This window comes from Mytilus galloprovincialis, chromosome 7 (genome assembly GCF_965363235.1).
Source record: "Mytilus galloprovincialis chromosome 7, xbMytGall1.hap1.1, whole genome shotgun sequence".
Classification (NCBI taxonomy): Eukaryota; Metazoa; Mollusca; class Bivalvia; order Mytilida; family Mytilidae; genus Mytilus; species Mytilus galloprovincialis.
The window spans coordinates 11,333,379-11,338,417 of record NC_134844.1 but is presented as its reverse complement, the minus strand read 5'-3'; positions in this window follow the sequence as shown (position 1 = coordinate 11,338,417).

The window sequence follows — 5,039 nt, the reverse complement described above, 5'->3', positions numbered from 1 at the left end:
ATCTCAAGATTTGTTTCTGTTGATTTACGCAAGACTTACATGTTGCTCAATTCACGATTTTGATTTTGTTATGCCCCGTCGACGATATAAGATGGTCACTATAATTAATAGTCTTTGTGTCCGTCCATCCGTCCGTATCTTTTTAGGATAAATGTTTGGTCATAGTAGTTTATGATGAAGTAGTAGTGTCAGCTACTAAAATAAATTCTGTGGTTACTTTGAAGATATCATTGTAACAGTGTAAAGTAAATCAAACCGACTTAAAACTAAGTACACGTGCAAGTTCTTTATCAAAATATTACTATGTTTGATCATGTTTAAGTACGGTTTCGCCCCAACATTTACTGTTCGTTATTGAAATGTGACGACGTGATCAGTCGTAGAAGTTCACCAAGAAGTTTTGATTAAATAAAGGCAAAACTGGGTACATATATAAATAAGAAGATGTAATATGAGTACCAATGAGACAACTCTCATTTTTGAAAGTTAACAATTATAGGTTAAAGTATGGAGCGTTGGCTCAGTAAACAGTAAACTATAAAGGACCCCAAAGTGACTATAATACTAAAACGATAAACACATATGAACCACACCAATCAACAACAATCACTGAACAATAACACTGGTGTTAAACTGATCACCGTAATTGGAACGGGGACCCACTAAATTGCCCCATTGAAAATTATAGTAAATAAATGGGGTCCTGCTCAATTAACAGTTTTGATAGCCACTTTGGAACTTCTGGTTCATGTTATGCATTTGTTTTGAAGTGTCTAGGTACAATCCCAGTGCCTCATGACCGGCATTCCATTGCAAATTTTATTTATTGAAAACAGGGTCAGTCTGTCTAATTCCGGGGAAGAATAAAGGCTAGAATTTAGGCAATTTACTCTATGTACTGACACCATAATACATTTAAATCAATCAATTTTTTTTACAGAAATTCAAGAGATATTTACATTCTGTAAATTGCATATATAAGGTAGATAAATTCATTCTTTGAATGGAAATCTAGTTTAAACAAAAATTTGCCAATAATAAATCAAAAATAATTATTTGTTTAAAATAATTTTTTTTTTTTTTTTTTTTTTTTTTTAAAGAACTACATATGCAAAAAAGCATACCCCCATAACAAGGGTACAAAATATGAGACAAAGTCTTCAAAAAGTCTGCTAAGTTCATTTAAAATACAATTTAAGAGTCTAGATGCAGAGAAGTTCTCACTTGTAGCTAAATCCAGTCAAGACGGCTTCTCCTATAGTTAAACAGATGTGGAAGGAAATCCTTGATCTTCCTGACCGCTTAATGATACTGTGCGTTGTTGTACTTTTGACTTCTCTAAATGTCCCACTAGTTCATACGTGTGTTCTATCGGACACTCAAAGTCAAACTGTTGGTGGCTGAGATCCATTTACTTTGGTCCAAACAATTTCACCAACCTGAATATGGATAACAAAGACAAGTTAATAATGCAGGAACTTTTAAAAATGAAACTTAGGGAAGAAGCAATAACGAAAATGATATTTTAACAGTGAAGCTGTTAAAAGAGCACTAAGTGTTGCCTTAAACAGAAGCTGTTCATGAAATGTTCCAAAAGCAAGGAAGATATAGCTCCGTTCACCTACTGCTGAAATTGATACAGATAAAATTAACGGTCCTTTTTAGGACCATCAAAATCTTTAAAAGGAGTCTAAAATTGTTGTACATTCAGTTTAAATTGTTTTTAAAAGCTATTTAAGCCCTACCCCTTTAGTACCTTCCAAAAAAAATGGAAAATTAGAGAGCCCCTGGCAAGAGTTTCTGATTTTACACAATATTCTCTCGTTATTTGTGTGATGCGGCTCTAAATAAATGTGAGCTGGATTCGCACACAACTTTTATGCAACAAATGGTTGGCCTGAAATGATTTATTTAATAGTCACAATTTATCAAAAACTTATTAAAAAACCTAAAACTGAAACTATGTTTGTTTATTTCTTTTTCCAGGTCACAGAAATAAGATACTGGAAAGAAATAAGCCAATACTTTCCATCTTTTATTGTCCCCTGATCCCATATAACACATTTGTTATTTATTGCCAGGTGGTTTTTTTCTAATACTGTTTGATGATATTTTTCGGAAAATCCCTCCATTTTAACTTACAATAACTCGAATAATTCAAGCCCTTTTCTAGCCTGGGGTCCTGGCTAATCTTGTCAGTATAGCCAGGCGTGTATCAATATACTGCCTGTCAATGATTGGTTAATACTAATTTTGTTGCGCAATGTTTGTTTAACATCTGTATCCAATCAATTCTTGTTTAACATCAATTAGTAAAAATTAAACTGTAATATTTTTCTTTATTAATTGATGCAGTGGCGGATCCAGGGGGGGGGGTTCCGGGGGTGCGCACCCCCTTTATTTTTGCCGATCAATGCATTTGTATCGGGACATATGTTTTGCACCCCCCTGCACCCCCCCCTTTGCCCTGGGTTAGCACCCCCCCCCCCTTTCGAAAATTCCTGCATCCGCCCCTGTTGATGTATAGTGTTATCATATCTAATTATTAGTATGGTGATAATTAATCAGCAGAAAAGGGTTAATTCTTATCAGCAATCGCCTGGTGAGAAAGTTAAAAGTTTAAGATTTCACATAACCAAGGTGTGAATTGGATTTCAATTTTGCTGGTTTACATCAAACATCAAATTTATGCAAATATTTATTCAGCCTCACTTTAGATTCAGAGTCAACTGGCACTGAATCGATCACATGGTATTTGTTCCCCACCTGGCCCTTACGACGCACAGCTAGATTGGGCCAGATACCAGGCTAGCCCTTTTCGTGTCCGATTTTCTCCCACAAGAGGGCTTGAACTCCTTATGATCATTGGCCGCGTCGCCTGCTCTCTGTGAGAGAGAGCCAATCGGCGGCGATCAGGGTAATGAGTCTGCGCAACTGTCTTGTAATTGTCTTACCAAACACGTGTGTTCAATTAACACAAATCCGATAATAATTTTAATTAACATCAATTAACATCAATTAACATCAGTTTACATCATTTAACATCAATTTACATCCGGAACTCCTCCTTCTTTAGCTGCCAATTTAAATCAAAATTCCCATATTGCATAGCGGTGTTGACGGTCTCGATCGAGGAAGACGTTCAGGCGTTAATATAGCCTTCGTAGATCAGCGGAATATAACGACTGAATTATTCGGGTTAAACTTAGTGTTTGAATACATATTACAAACAAAACGACCTTTCTGTGACCCCCTTTTAAGCTTTAAATTGAAAAATAACTTTTTTTAAAGTTCATAAATTTAAATTTCAATTTAAAATTTTAATTCAAATTTTCAAAATAATTACACCATTGTTTTCCTTATTGAATTTTGAAGTCTTCAGCCAAATTTCATCTATGAAACTTCAAAAATAAGCTTACAATTGCAAATTGAAGTGTTCAAAACATGCTCTCTGACAGGAACGCGGACTAAATTAATTGCCCCATTGAAACGCATTGAAAATCGAAAATCATAGTAAATAAATGGGGTTCTGCTCAATTAAGGTAGATTCATGGTATACCGCCATCTTGGATTGTACAATCACAGTACAAAATCGGTCTAGTTATTTGCCCAAATCAGCAAATTTGGAAACAGATTTGCAATTTAATGGTTAGACTTATTATTTATATAAAGAAAACTTTTTAATTTATTGTATAATTCAAAATGTTTTAACAAATATCAACCTTTTTGGTTTTAAAATCATTTTTTTCAAATGAGCCATTTAAGGGGAGATAACTCTTTTAGTACAATTTATACTGAGCTAATAGTGAATTTTTTTATTTTTCTTGTGGCAAGAAAACAAGTTCGGTGACACCATGTTTTCTTTTTATTTATTTTCTTAAAACATATAATGAAACCTATCTTCTCACAATTCATTTCCAAATTCTTTCTCATAGAATTTTTTTATGCACTCTTATGTGTTTTTTCATCAACTAACCAAATTTAGGCAATTTTCAACGACTCGTAGCTTGAAAAATAGCACGGTGACCCATACTTTTTATTATATTTTTGAAAAAAGCATAGTAAAATCTTCATTTTGGCAAATTATAAGAAAATTCTATCTCAAAAACATTTACTTATGATCTACCTTAATAATTTTGATAGCCACCTTGGGACTTTTGTTTCATGTTAGGCATTTGTTATGAAGTGTCTAAGTACAATCTCAGTGCCTCATGACCGGAATTCCGTTGCAAAATTTAGTTTTTATTGACAACAGGATCAGTCTGTCTACTTCCGGGGAAGAATAAAGGCTAGAATTTAGGCAATTTACTCTATGTACTGACGCCAGAATACATTTAAATCAATCAACATTTTTACAGAAATTCAAACTAGAAAGCCTACCCTTTCAAATAAATCTACATTCAGTTACAGAACTAGTGTAATAATAACACTATACAATTTTAAACAAAAGTTATATATTTTTTTAAGAACTACATTCGTGGGTACCGGACTGGTTGCCGTACCTGGGATCCTATTCCAATTGCAGTTACGGTGATCCCAACATGGCAGAGCATAAAACAGGTAAAATCGTCTTTTTGTAATTTCTCCGTGTGCACGCGTTGATTTAGAGAATAACTCAGCCGCTAGGTTGATATCGCAGGCACTTGTCTCAGAAATTTTTTTACTGTATACCTTATTATAACACAAGGTACTTAACTTGCATTTTAGAAAAATGTCAGGTGGTGACGAAGTTCCGTTATATGCCGCTTTACAGGCTGTCAACCCCGCTAAAACTTGTTATATCGTAAATCTAAATTGATTTATCTTTACAATGGTGTATAACATGCCTACATTTGTTGTCGGAATCATCCGTAGCAATCCTACCAAAGTATGCCAATCGTAATAATTTTGCAAACCGCTGAAGAATTGGCAATACACGTCCGCAGTAAATGATTTATTATAAAAAAATGTTTTAAAAAACCTGTTAGTTTTCGTATGAATAGAACTTATCATACAGTAAGTAAAATTGTATAATATACCGTGAAAAAAATCTAACAAGT